Below are 14,764 nucleotides of genomic sequence, written 5' to 3'. Positions count from 1 at the left end.
ACCCCATTCCCTACTCCCTAATTATGAGGGACGGGGTGGGAGGGTGATGAGACATCTGGTCAACCCTCCCACCAAAGGCCAAATTCATAGCCTCCCTAACCAATGAGTATTCAGCTCCGGCTTGCACACCCCAGTGACGGGGAGCTTACTACGAGAACAAAGGATGGTTGTGCTCTTCTAGGGACGCCTAGGTGCTTAGCACCCCAGCAGTTAGAGAACACTGGTTGGAAGAAAGCTGAGGACACAGAGGGTCCCAGTGCTGGCTTGGCCTTGGCATCCCCTCTGCACGATGGGGCAGGGGCATGACTGAGATCACAGTGTCGTTGTGGGGCTGGCAGCCACGGGGTGAGCAGAGAAGTGCTGGAAGGGCAGGCAGCTACAGGAGAGGGTGGCAACTCTACTCACGAGACTCAAGATTACTTAATGTCTGCAACCTGTGCGGGAGCCAGGGTCCCCCCTTCCTTGTCCCTCCACTGCAGGGACCTCTGGGGGGAACGCCGAGTCCTCTGAGCCTTCCCCAGGCAGCAGCTCCCCGGGCATGGCTGGACGGCGGGAGAGCTGGGGCCACTGGGGTGCTGTGTGACCTTGGCCATGTCCCTGCCTCTCCCTAGCCTCGGTTTCCCCATCTCTAATAGGAGATCGGCCCCCAGATGCTCCACCCGGTCGGTGCGGATGCTCAGTGGCTGGGCCGTGGCACTGTGGCACCCTGACCACCTCTTAGCTTGTCCTTTCCTGTCTCCGGGGCGTCTGGGGCTGCTGCTTTTCTCTGCTTTCAAACCCAACTGCTGCACATGGGCTCTCTGGCCACACACGGTTTCAGAGGCTTGGCCACCGCGCCAGCCCAAGGGAGGAGCCAGGCATAAAGCTGGGGGCAGAGAAGGGTGACCAGAGGTCACCTTCGCTCCGAGTTGCTCCCAGGGGCTGCGCAGGCTGGCACGCACGCTGTCTGGTGGTGCCTGACCACCGAGCGGAGCAGGGGCTCCCCGGTGCAGAGCAAGTGCCCCACCCCCACCCCATGATGGAGCACGCCCAGAGCTAAACGCACAAAGCTGACCAGGCAGAGGGGACCGCCGGCCTGCAAGCCTCATCTCTCGCACAGGCCCGGGGGAGGGGACACCCACTGTCATCTTTCTGCTCCGTTTGCTCTGGAAACAGATCAGCTGTGACAGCCGAGAGCTTAGCAATTTAAAGGGGCAACTGCGTGGCAGAAACTTGGGAGGGGGGGTGTCCCCATGACTGTGGGGGGCAGGGGGACAGCCTGGCCACACCTCTGGCAACCGGCCCTGCCTCCTCACAGCCCAGGGGCAGCTAGTTTGGGCAGGGCAGGGCTTTCCCGCACTCAGAGCCCCCTGGTCCATGAGGGCTCCCCCCCAGGCTGGCAGGTGGAACAGAGTGCCCTGATACCTGCGCCAGCCCCATCGTCACTTCTCAGACTCCTGCTGCCTCCTGCCCCATTTGGGACTGGGTCCGGAGATCGCAGTGGCTCTTCCAGCCCCCAGGCACAGTCCCTTCAACCGACTCCTCGCCCACTGGGGGTCTGACCCACAGGATCCCCAAGACTACCAGCCAGCCTCTTGCCCGCGTGGTAGTGGGAGGAGGGGCTGCCCAAGGTCACGCAAGGGGTCGGGGCAGGGCTGAATTCGGGGCCAGCCATCGAGCCCGCCCCAAGAGCGTCTAACTGGCTCACAGCGAATTCCTGAGATGCCTCAACCTCCCGCCCGCAGGCTCCGGACCCTGGACCCGCGGCAGGATTTCTCCGCGGAGAGGCGGGAGCACGGCGGAGGGGGCAGAAAAGGGAGAGAGTGTGTGTGTGTCTGGGGGGGGGCAGCTTCCCCCTGCGACCCTCGGGACCTGGGTTCACGTTTCCCAGCCCAGGCAGCCAGCTGTATAGACGCGGAGACCCTCAGCCCCCCTCCCCCCAGATCGCGCCTTCCACGTCCGCAAGGTTTCGGAGGAGCGATCCGCAGAGCCGCGGAGGCTCCATCTCCTGCGACCCAGGGAGCGACACCGCAGAGCCCCGGTTCCGAAAGCCCGGCGCCGCCGCCCCCACCCCATCCCCGCGAGCCCGGCGCCGCGGGTGCCCGACCCTGCAACCCCGGGGCCCGCCGCGTCCCCGCGACTGCGGCCTCGGCCCTCGTCCCGGGCCCGGCTCCGCAAAGCCCCCCGCCGCCCCCGCCCGGTTCCCGAAAGCCGCTCGCGCGTCGGGGCAGCCGCGACCCCCGCCGACCCCCGGCCCCCGGCCCCGGCCGCCCCGCCCGCTGCCGCGCGCGTCCCCCGCCGGCCCGCCTCCTACCTCGCGGGGCCGCCCGCAGCCTCCGAGCGCGCGCCGTCCCCGCCGTCCCCGCGGCGGGCAGGAGCGCGGGCGGGCGCACGGCGCGGGGGGGCGGGCGCGCGGGAGCCCCAGCCCGAGCCGGAGCCGGAGCCCGAGTCCGAGCGCCGCCGGCCGACCGGCCTGCCTCCGCGCAGTGACCTTGGCGTGCGCGGCCTCTCCGCGCCCGGCCTCAGTTTCCCCGGACAGGGGTGTGGGCGCGGGGACGGGTCCCGCCCCGGCCGCCGACGTCACCCGAACCCCGGCCAGTTGAGGGCGCCCGGGTCGGTGGGGCCGCCGAGGGGACGGGCCGGGGAGCGGGGTCCGCACAGCGAAGCGCGGCGGAGGGGCGCTGGGACCCCGGCCTTTCGCTCAGAGTCCCCGAGACCCCCTAGGTAAACACCCGGGAGCCGCAGCCGCAGGCCCCTCCCACGGAGAGCTGCGGTCCCCGCCGGCCATGCCCAGCCCCCTCCCCGAAGCCTCCCCAGTTCTCAGATGAGAAGACCGAGGCCCAGAAAGCGGCAGCCACTGGCCCAGAATCGCACAGCGCGGTGGTGGGGCCCTGTGTCCCCTCCAGGACGCGCGCTCCTGGCATTTTGGGGAGGGGGGTCCGGGTCTGCCGGCGCCGCCCCTTACCCCACAGCAAACATGGACTCGGCACCCACTGAATGCTGGGGACGGGCCTCGGTGGGGCGGCACGGCCTCGGAGAGGGACCAGTCCGCGGGGAAGGAGTGGAGTAGGCAGGAGAGGCCTGGCCTGGAAGGGGCAGGAAGGGGGACGGCACTCCAGGAAGACTGTACCCAAGGAACAAGCAAGCAGAGGAAGGCGCGCTGCCCGGTGTGTAGGGAGATTCTGACAGCCGTGAACACCAGATTAAGGAACGCTTCCTTTCGTGGGCAGCCGGGAGACCCCCACCAGGTGGGAGCAAGGGCGGCCGCAGTCTGGGCTGGGTTAGGGCGCGCCCCCTGGTGGCCAGAAGGGGCGAGACAGGAGGCCGGGGGACGGGCCGCAGCGGTCCAGCCTGGCGAGTGATGTAATGAGTCAGGAGACTGGAGTCTCTGCGGGCTCTGCCGTCTGTGGGCTGTGTGACCTTGGGCAAGGCACTTCCCCTCTCTGGGCTTCTGGAGGGGGGAGGAAGCCTGACTTTCCACTCTGAAATGTCATGACCCTGGATACTGGGGCCAGGTGGGAGTAGGCAGTGGACCCCCCAAGGAACAGGCAGATCAGAGGTGAGAGGTGGACATTCTGTTCAGCATGTTAGGAGGTTAATTTCATTTACTTGAGGAGTAAACTATTATCCCAATTTCAGAGACAAGGACAGCGCAGCACAGAGAAGGTAAGTCAACTGCCCACACTCACATGGCTGGCTAAGTGGCTGAGGTGGGATTTGAACACAGGCCTGTGGGGCTGCAGAGTGTAAGCTAAGGGGGGTGCCTGACCACCTCAGTCTCGTCTCGCAGCATTTATGGGCACCTGAGCTGCTCCTGGAATATACAATGCACTGGTGATGGGCAGAGACGGATAAGGAACGGTCCAGCTCCCGGTGGGTCTTCCTCACCACTGGTGCTCACAGCAAACATGACAGTGGTCCCCCTGGGGGATGGGCTTTCAGGGCAAGGCATGAGCCCACCCCCTCCAGAAACCCTGTGTTACACTCTCCTGTATCACTGGACACTTTGTTTTTAAAAACTATGAATTAGTTTTATAATTTCAAAAACTTAAAAAAAAAAAAGAGCTCTTGAAGGAAAGATTCTTGTAGTTTTAATAATTAAAAATGCTTTCCTAGAGAAGCTACATCCTTTTGTTGTCAGTGCCAGGAGTGAGTTACCTGGCTGGCAGGAAGGCAGGTGAGGGACCTGGGAAGAGCAAGGGTTTTAGAATCTGTTCAGCCTGGGCAGGTCCCACCACCTTTCTGAGCCTCATGTGAATTCATCTGTAAAACAGACCTGATGATAAAAACCCTCACCCTGCCTCCTTTCAAAGGCTGCTCTGAGGATCAGCTGTGATAAGGTGTGAAAAGGTTGTGTAAAATGTACTGTATAAAATATTTGTATTCCCAGAAGCTATGGAGGAAAATACTGATAAATTTAACTATATAGAAATGAAAACTTCTAAATGGAATAAAACATACCATAAAGTTAAAAAAGACAAAGGGTAAACTTGAAAAGAATATCTGCAGCACATATGACAGAAGTTAATTGCAGAACATGAGATGAAAGTTAATTTCCCGGATACGTAAAAAGCTCTTTCAAAGCGATAGGAAAAAGATGACTAACCAATTAGAAAAAAGAGCAGAAGATAGAAACAAGCGGCTCAGGGAAAGATACTCAATCTCACTTGTAATTAAATGCATATTGAAGAAATACACACTGAAACACAGCATGCCTGTCATTTTTTGTGTCTAAGTTGGCAGAAAAGAACAAGTATAATGGTGCTTTTGCTGTTGAAGGTGGGAGGAGATGAATGCACCCAGAGTACTGGAGGGTGAGGTGCAAGATGGGGCGACCTGTTTTTGAAGGGTGATCTGGCAAAGCCATCCAGCGTGCTGGCATAAAGACGCAAGGGCAGTGCACACAGCACTCTGTGTCAGTCAGCAACTAAGAAGAGAGACACCTCTGGTGTCCAACACTGGGGGAGGGAGAGCCGGCATGAACACACCCACAGGCAGGGACTTCATGGGAATATCTCCAGGAGGCATTTCTGCTGAAAAATGCAGGGGAAAGAACACTGTGTATGTTGTGATCTCTCTTGTGCACATCGTAAAAGGTTATACATATATGCGTACTGTAATTTCCTACTTCTTCTCCCCGAGAGGATACCCACATACCCAAACAACCTGCTATTGATGGCTGCCTTTTGGGAGGACGGTGGGGTGTGTGGAATGCGTGTGGGAGGAGCTTTTACTTTTCATTTGATACTCTTCTGAGGGTTAGTTGATTTGTAAAAAGTCGCCAGGAATTATCTGGACATAGGCACCGGCTCACGGGCTGATTAAATCTTCTTCTTTATGTGCCTTTAAAAAATTAAGCAACTGTCTTTAAAGTGAATAAAAATTATTGGAGTCTTCTTGTTACCTAAAGCGCGCCAAAGAGGGATTGCTCGACAGATGCCTGTTATGATACATCCGTACGGTGGAAACCTACACAGCGGTCAAAAAGGATGCAGCTTCTGTACATGACGGACAAGGAACAATCTCCAAGGTATTTTTGTAAGTGGAAAAAGCAAGGTGCAGTACAGGGTATGGCATGTTACTTTTTATGTAAAAAAAGAGCGGGGTATAGGGTACCTGCTGGTGTGTGGATGTGTTATCTCTGACAAAGATGCTTAAGAAACTGGTACAGTGGTGCCCTGGGGAAGGGTGTGGAGAATTGGGGGCCAGGGTGGGAAGGAGAATGGCTTTTCACTGAAATGTTCCATTTAAATATTTTTTGCGCCCTCTGCATGTACTACCGTTTAAAAAAATTATGTTTTGAAAAGAATCATTTCTGAGACTGCATGCGTAGCGGGGAGGCCTGCTCTGACCTGGGCTGGGGCTGACTCCCTGTGTGACCGCGGGAGAATCGTCTTCCTCTGAGCCTCGAGGTCCCCTCCATCGAGCAGGCAGGAAGCCTGAGATAAGGCGAGTGCCAAGGCTCCACGCAGCTCTGACGTCAGACCAGCCCGAGAACCTTCTCACTGGAAGAGCCAACCTGATGTGGACTGCTGCCGGGAGGTGGGGCTTCCCGGCCTTGGGCTGTGGGAGCAGAAGCCGAGGGTCAGCTTCCTTGGCCTGTGGAATGCATGACTTCTGAGCCCCCTCCAGGCTGGCCACCATGCTCTTCCCTTTTCCTTCTCCCACCCGCAACGCCCTGCCTGGAAACTCCCGGTTCATCTTTCCTCTCCAGATCAGCCCTGGCAACAATCCCGTCTGTCTGGTTGGAGATCAGTTCCACGGAGCAGGAAGAGACGACCCAGCACTGGGCACCATGTGGGAAGGAGATGTCAGTGGGGGCAAAGCCTCCTGCAGGGAGACTGAACCACTTACGCCACCCGGGGATCAGCCATGGCCTTGATCCTGCTCCTTCCCTCTCCCCACCCCCCGTCATTACCCAGAACGTTCCCCCTTGCCCAGCAAACCAAACTGATGCTCTTCAGCGGGATATTCACAGCTCTGCACTTTCTGGTCTCAATTTATCCTTCTAGCCCATCCCTCCACCCATCATTGTCACTTATTTAAAGCAACTTTCAAAAATACAGCTTCAGGGCTTCCCTGGTGGCGCCGTGGTTAAGAACCCGCCTGCCAATGCAGGGGACACGGGTTCGAGCCCTGGTCCGGGAAGATCCCACATGCCGCGGAGCAGCTAAGCCCGGGCGCCACAACTACTGGGCCTGCGCTCTAGAGCCCGCGAGCCACAACTACTGAGCCTGCGTGGCACACCTACCGAAGCCCGTGTGCCTAGAGCCCGTGCTCCGCAATGAGAAGCCACCACAATGAGAAGCCCGCACACTACAATGAAGAGTAGCCCCTGCTCGCCGCAACTAGAGAAAGCCCGCGCACAGCAACGAAGACCCAACGAAGCCAAAGATAAATAAAATAAATAAATAAATTTTTATATATTAAAAAAATGGCTTCAATCACATCCCTTCCCTGTTCAAAACCCTTCTAAGGCTCCCCATGACCTGGAGGATAAAGTCTAAGCCCCCAGTTCAGCACCAGAACTAGTTTCTGCCTCCCTGCCCACCCCCCCATCTCCAGCTGCTTCCCCCAAAGTCAAACTACACTTAACGTCTTGTGAGTACGCCACGCTATTTCACAACACTGAGTATTTGCACATACTATGCCCTTTGGTTCATCAATATACAAAGAGTTCTAACAAATCAATAAGAAAACCATGAAAATAAAAGTATCCAGCTGATTTAACTAGGTAGCTCAGAGAAGAAGAAATACAAATGGTCTATAAACATACCAAAAGATACATAACCTTACTGATAATCACATACCATAATAATGAGATAACATTTTCACCCACCAAATTAGTAAAAATTCCTGAAGAGTGCTTTTTGCCTGTTAGCTCAAGTCCAAACCCATCCTTAAGATCCAGCTGCAAAAATGTCACCTCCTCTAGACATCTTGGCTCTCACAGTGCCCTGTACATCCTGACACAGTTCTTAGAACAGGACCAGGCACATAGGAGAAATTCAATAACCGTTAGCTATTGATCGTAAAAATAACCACTGCCACGCTGTCCTGTAATCATCAGCTAATGAGTCTATTCATTGCCCAAAGTCCCCGAGGGCAGGGACGGAGTAGGAATCATCTCTGTTTTGCCAGCATCAGTACAGGGCCTGCGACAGAGCCGTGCCCAGTACGTGGCTAAGCACTGGGGACAGGTGAGGTGCGTGAGGGGGAGGGACAGCTGGAGCCGGGAGCCGGGAGCCGGCCCTCGGGGCTGCTCTGCTGGGGAGAGGAGGTGCTGCGGAGGAGGGGGCCGTGTGCAAGGCCAGGTGGTGGGCACACACGGTGTCCACTCTGCGTCAGGCAGGAGCTGAGCTGGGCTCTTTATCCGCACTGTCTCTACTGCTCCTGCTTCTAGAGGTGGGTGACGCCCCCTCCATTTTACAGGTGAGAAAACTGGGCGGGTGCTGAACGACTTCCTAAGTGGCTCTTATGTACTCCACGTGGCCTCCGTGCTGGCTTGTGGGCACTCACAGATGCACGGCTTTGGACACATCACTTTCTCTATAAGGGCCTCTACTTTCCCGTCTGAGAGACGGCTCTATATTAAGGGTTTCTCAAACTTAAGAACTCGGTGGACCCCTAAGAATACAGTTTGCAACGTTCATCAGACCCCACTTTAGGGAACACTGCATCCAGAGTTAAATGAGACCACACTGGAGGGTCCCTTGAAGACCACGTGTTCAAAAACAGAATAGGAAAGGCAGCCGCAGAAACCAGACAGCAGAACTCAGTTTTTAGAGAGCCATCCAGGTGGTTTGGAGAAACTGGAACCCTCATACAGTGCTGGTGGGAATGAAAAATGGTGCAGCCACTTTGGAAAACAGTTGTGTGTTTTTTGAAAAGTTAAACATAGAGTTACTATCTGACCTGGCAATTCCACTCCTTGGTATCTACTCAAGAGAAATGAAAACATATGTCCACATAAAAACTTGTACGTGAATATCCCTATCAGTATATTCATAATAGCCAAAAAGTGGAAACAGCCCAAATACCCATCAACTGGGGAAACAACCTAAATGTCCATCAACTGGGGAAACAACCTAAATGTCCATCAACTGGGGAAACAACCCAAATGTCCATCAACTGAGGACAGTAGATAAACTAAATGTGGTCTACCTATACAACGGAGTGTTAATCAGCAAAAAAAAGGAATGAAGTTCTAACACCTGCTACAGCATGCCTGAACCTTGAAAACATTAGGCTAAGTGCAAGAAGCCAGTCACAAAAGGTCATTTACTATACGATTCCATTTATATGAAATGCTCAGAAAGGCAAGTTTATTGACAGAAAGTAGATTAGTGTCTGTCAGGGGCTGGGGTGGGACAAAAAGAGTGATAGAAAATAGACACAAGATTTCTTTTCAAGATGATTTGAAATGATTTAAAATAAAATTATGGTGACGATTACACAGCTCTGTAAGTATACTAATCATCATTAAATTGTACACTTAACACAAGTGAATGTTATGACACAAAGTAAACCTTGGTAAAGCTTCAAGAAAACCCATGATGACTAAATGCAATGCAAGATTCTGGATTGGGGAAAAACTTGACATAAAGGACATCATTGGGATAATTGGTGACATGAACTCTAAATTGTATTTTATTTTATTTATTTATTTTTTACTTTTTGGGCACACCCTGTGGCATGTGGGATCTTAGTTCCCCGACCAGGGATTGAACCACCGCCGCCTGCATTGGAAGCTCTGTGTCTTAACCACTGGGCCGCCAGGGAAGTCCCTAAATTGTTCTTTAGATCCTAGTACTGTGACCATGTTAAGTTTCATGAATTTGGCTATTGGACGGCAGATATGTAAGACAGTGTCTTGCTCTTAGGAAACATGCTGAAGTATTATTTAGGAGTAAAGGTCATCAGGTTGCATGTTTGTGATGACCTCTCAAATAGTTCTGGGAGAAAAAAATGTTTTTGTGAGAGATTGAAATTTGGTGAAATGTTACTTACGATGAAGTTGGGCGAAGGGTACACGGGAGAATTCTTTTTTTTAAAATTCTTGCAGGCCTTCTTCAAGATTGAAATTGTTACAAAATAACTCTTAATGAATCCACACGTAAAAATATTGAGTGGAACTTGAATACCCCTGAGAATAAATCCATGGCCCCCAAAGGAGAAAAGGCACTGATGCAGTTGTGAACACACCTCCCACAGGGGGTGTCCCTGCTCATCCCATGTCTGGGTGCCCCCCCACACCCCTCCACCGCCCGGGCGCTACCCATCCCATTCCTGGAGATTCCACCGATTCCCAGGCTGGGAGCCCCTGAATTACTTTAGGGGTTCTTGCATCCCATATATGCTGCTGGTAGACCAAATACTACGTTTCACACGTTAACATCTTTCAAACCAAAACAGATGCTGTGCGATGAATAAAATTCACAGACTTCACATTCATCTAAAATGGGTTCTCAGTGGCTCACCGTGATTTTTCAGCCACGGATACTAACCCTCGTGTGCACAGGTCGGGGTGGGGGTATGTGCGGGATTTGGGGTGATGAAAAGGCACCCTCCCTTTACCAGAAAAGCCTGGCAAGTGCACATGGAGCCACCCCAACTCCCTGCGCCGCTGCTTCGTGGCAGGGAGGACACGGTGGGAGCGGCGAGGGGGAGGCCGTAGGGCTCCCACCTCAGCAAGTCTCCGGGGGCCTGGCTGCCCAGTTCCCACTCTGGCACTGCGTTTCCCCAACCCGCCTGCTCCCAGCAGGTCGGGAGCTTCTAGAAGGCAGTGACCGGGATGGGGCCAAGCCACTTTGAGTCTCAAGCGGCCAGCACCGGGCCTGGGTGACCATGCAGGTGAGGGCTGGGTGAAGGGGGCTGGCTGGGGGCCAGCTGACTCCTGGCTCTCCACTTCTTAGCCATGTGGTCACTGAGCACTCGGAATGGGGCTAGCTGGGGAGCTGACTTCTTTAAAATTGGAATTATTTTCAGTAGTTGACATTTGAATAGCCATCTATGGCCAGAGGCCTCTGTCCCGGGCACTGCAGCTTCTAGAGGCTTACCGGACACACAGAATGGAGCCGACGCAGAAGGTGAGACCCTCTCCGTTCCCAGCTGGGATCTGGGGTTCCCCCCCACCCAGCAAAGCCTGGGATGCCTGGGCAAGCCTCACCCCGCATCTGGCCTGCTTCAGGGTCTCGCCCGCTCAGTGGGCACGGAGCTCCCTGCAGGGTGGGTGCCGAACCAGGGGCTCTGCACGCCGTGGCAACGTAAGGGGTCTTCAAGGGTAGTTCTACCGGGTAATTTTTGGCTCTGTATCCAATGACTTTAGAACTTGCTCCCCTGACCCCAACCCCTGTAAGGTAAGAACCTGGCAAAATCCTAATGGTGCATACTCTGTGACTGCAAAATATGGCCAAAGATTCCCTGCATCCCGGTACCCAGGCCCCTCAGCTCTGGGACTCGCCCCCTCCTCCTCCTCCCACAGGTGGGGTCCGTCTCCCCGCCCCCTGGCCATGGGACTTTCATTGCACAGCAGAATGTGGCGGGAGGGATGGTTGTGTGAGTTCAGAGGCTGCACCTCAAGAGCCTTGAGGCTCCACCTTCGCCCCCTTGGAACGCTGCCCTCAGATGCCATGGCCGCTGGCTGCCCACTGGGGGCCAAACTGCTGGGGGGGGGGAGAAACAGAGGTGCCCCAGCACCAACTGCAGCCATGTGAGTGGGGCCACCTGGCACCTTCTGGTGAGCCCAGGGGGACCAGCAGGGTGGCCCGGGTTCTAGCCGGCATGGTCACACACTGCTGTTGCAGCCCCGACATTTGGGGTGGTTTGTTACACAGCAAACACTAACTGAAACAGGAAATGGCACGTCCATCACTAGTGTGGCTGCCCGGGGGTGGGGGGGTGGTCACAGCTCAGGGCCCAGCCCACGCCCTAGAAGGCAGACCCAGGGACCTAAAGCGTTCCCTGGAGGGGTGGGGGACCCACAAGCGGTGTCCTGGGCCCCAGGGGAACTTACGTGCCCTTTACACAGAACAGAGTCCTGAGCGGGGCTAAGGGAGGCAGCCTTTGGGAGACGCCCGCACCCTGCACCGAGATGGGCTCTGATCGGCCTGCACTGGCCGAAATGCAGAGGGCTTCTGGGTTGGCAGTGCCCTGCAGCCCAGCCTCTCCTGGGGCGTTTACGGGACAAGGTTACAAAGCCCTTGCCGTGGGTGGCTGTCTTTCTTCCCTTTTACAGGGGAGGAAACAGACTCAGGAGCAAAGGCGCTTGTCTGAGTCACCCTGCCCGTACTTGCCCTCCTCCAGATCCGGCTTCTGGGTCCAAAAGCCTCCACGCTGCGGGCAGGGGACACCCTGCAGACACTCCTCCAGCTCCCAACTGGGGCCACAGGGGAAGGCAGCGGGAGACTGCCACACCGGGGGCGGGGATACCGACGCAGCCCGATGCAATGAGCATGGGGGCACGCGGACGCCCAGGAGAGGCCCGGGGAGCTGTCAGCAAAGGACTCCGCCTTCAGCAGCCATGCAGCACCCAGAGGCAGGCACCACGGGGGCCCTTCTCCCATAACTGGCCCACCAGGTGATGGAGCAGTGGCGGCACCGGCTGGGGGCCAGCTGCCACCTGGGAGAGGGGACGCCAGGGATCATGGTCCGACCTCCTCATCGCTTGGGCAGCGCCTGGCACACTGCAGGTGCTCAGCTGAAAGATTTACCAATAGATTAACTCACTTGATCCCCTCCCAGAGCAGGAAGGGGAGTCGTCGGGGAGGGGACGTCCAACCGCCCAGTGGGAAAGAGACGCCCCAGAAAATCCCATCCCGTGGACAGGGCATTCCATCAATCCTCCGTGACCCCTGAGGTGGTGATTCGAAAGCCATTTCCCAGATAAAGCAACTGAGGCCCAGAGAAATGAGGCGACTTGCCCAAGGCCATACAGCCTGGATGGCAGAGCTGGATCTTGGGTCCAGCTTCCTGGGATCTATAGCTGTTCGTCCCTCTGAGTTCACCACGCAAAGGAAGGAATCGTCACAGCCAACATTCACTGACACCTGTGAGGTGCCTGGCACTGCACCCGGTCCTTTCAAGGTTTTCTCATTTGCCCACTCTGTGAGGTAATCGTAGGCCCATTTTGCAGATATAACTGAGGCCCAGAGCAGCTCTGTGGCTTGCCCTAGCTCACAAAGCAAGGCAGCAGGCCATCTAGGGCTGGTACTCACGCCGCCAGACTTCCCCAAGTGGCGACAGCAAGGCAGAACACGCTGTGCCCCCAATGCCTCGGTTTCCTCTTTGTGCAAGGAGGGTGTGGGCAGGATGACCTCTGACCTGCTGTGATGTCATCAGGGGGGCGGGACTCTCTCCTGGGAAGTCTTAGGGCTGAAAAGGGAAGTGAGGAGCGGCTGCTTCCCCATCCCGCCCACTCCCCACCCTGGCCCTATGCCAGGTGGGTGGTCACCTCCCTTCGACCACCTCCTCCGGAAACTGCCCCGGAAGTGCCCCTGTGCCCACGTGAGGAGCATAAAGCCAGCCTCCAGCCCCAGAGCCTCACACCTCACACCCTCCTGCTAAGATCGCCCCAATCCGAGACCAGGAGGCACAATAATGAATACACACATATGTGTGTGTGCATACATACTCACATATCACTGTATATTTTCTCTACTTCAGGAAACATCACAGGAAAGCTGGGCTGGCAGTATTTTGGGACCAAGGGGCTGAGATGCCCCGTAGCTGTATCCCTCGGGACTGCCCTCCTCTCTGCCTGCGTGGCACCAGCCTCCTGCCCATCCTCTGCCTCCTGTCCCCCCTGCAATCCGTCCTCCATCTGAGGTCCTGAGGCATCTTCTTCAAACCCAGATCTGATTACCATGAGGCAGTGGAGCAGATCGTTAAGAGCCTGGGCTTCGGGGTCAGGATGATTTGAGGTGTGAGGCCATTTGTTAATGATGTGAACTTGGGCAAGTGACTATCTCCCTAAGCCTTGGTTTTCTCATCTGCAAAATGGGGATCGTAAGAAACCCTAGCCTATGGTGCTGACAGGAAGGGATGATGCAGGTCAAGTCGCCGAGCACAGCGCCTGGAGGGTCTTATCAGATCACAGTGGGGAGGCTGGATGTCTGCGCCTGCCCAGCCTCCCAGCTCACTTCCAGTAAGGTACCCCAGTTTTCTCTGGGGGCGCCCCCTCCTCCACTCTTAGTCTATCTAATTTGTGTCCATGGACTCCAGCCCTAACTTGACAGTACTCCGCCCCCTTACCAAAGTCACTGGTCCAGGGATGGGCATGTGACCCAAGCCTGTACTGGGAGTTTGTTGCAACCGTTTCTGTTGGGATCATTAGCTGTCAGACTATTGTAAACCTGGAGCTGTCAGTCCCATCACGAGCAGAGATACTGCCTGGGAATGAAGTCGGGAAAGAAGAGAAAAAGACACCAGTGTCCCTGACACATAGTTTGAGCTCCTGAATCAAGCTGTACCTGAAGCCCTGTTTCAGAAGTAGAGGGCAATAAACTCAGCCTTCAGCTTAAGCCAGTCTGGGTTTTTGTTTGTTTGTATTTATCACTTGCCACCGAAAGAATACTGGTTAATCTAACCTCCCTGCTCAAAAGCCCTGATGGCGCCTCTGTGCCCACAGAGAGAGCGCAGCACTCTGGGCTCGCGGCCCACCGGCCTTCCTTTTTGGCCCCAATCTGGCCCTCATCCCTTCCAGACCCAACACCACCCAACTCCGACTGCTGCTCCCCAAACACACGGGGACTCGACCTACAGATTCCACCCACCATCTCCTCCCTCTCCACCTGCCCAGTTCTACTCACGCTCCAGACCCAGCTCAGATGCCTCTGCTTCCCTGAAAACCTCTCCTAAATGCCACCCCCCCACCCCCGAAGAGCCACTGCCATCCAGCTCTGGCCTGCCGCCACTCTTGATTATATCCCTCGGGCAAAGTCCACTAGTGTTTTTTTTTTGTCTCACTGGATCTTTTAGGAAAAGAACACCCTGGATTGACTTGGGATTTGACAAATTCAAAATCTGCTCTTAACTCACCAAGTGCATTTCCTGAACTTCAGGTCTCACTGGCCTGGTGCCTGCCCTCAAGGGGCATATATACCCGGAACCAAACAATTTCCCATTTGGCTCAAATCCATGGTTGCAAAAACAACAATTTAAAAAGTGTTACAGTCAAACTGAGAACAGTAGTTTTACTCAAGGTAATCACTGACCTTTACGGAGCCACTGCTATGTCATCACACATGGACACGCCCAAGTATAATGTTATTTAATCCTCACCTTG

The 14,764-nt window shown here is 55.4% G+C and overlaps 1 protein-coding gene across 12 annotated transcripts in view; it reads right to left on the bottom strand.

Moving 5' to 3' along the window:
• Nucleotides 1-14,764, bottom strand: part of IQSEC1 (IQ motif and Sec7 domain ArfGEF 1) — a 330,464-nt gene that overhangs the window by 86,698 nt on the left and 229,002 nt on the right. The window contains exon 1 of one of the 12 annotated variants that reach the window (XM_082413920.1): nucleotides 2,294-2,409. The exons of the other annotated variants lie outside the window; for them this stretch is intronic. The gene's annotated coding sequence lies outside the window, so the exon portion shown is untranslated. Of the gene's footprint in view, nucleotides 1-2,293; nucleotides 2,410-14,764 lie in introns of those variants that run through there. 12 annotated transcript variants of the gene reach the window in all.

Source organism: Balaenoptera physalus (genome assembly GCF_965194825.1).
Source record: "Balaenoptera physalus genome assembly, chromosome: 11".
Lineage (NCBI taxonomy): Eukaryota > Metazoa > Chordata > Mammalia > Artiodactyla > Balaenopteridae > Balaenoptera > Balaenoptera physalus.
Note: the sequence above shows the minus strand (reverse complement) of the source record. Positions and strands in the feature narration are given on the sequence as shown.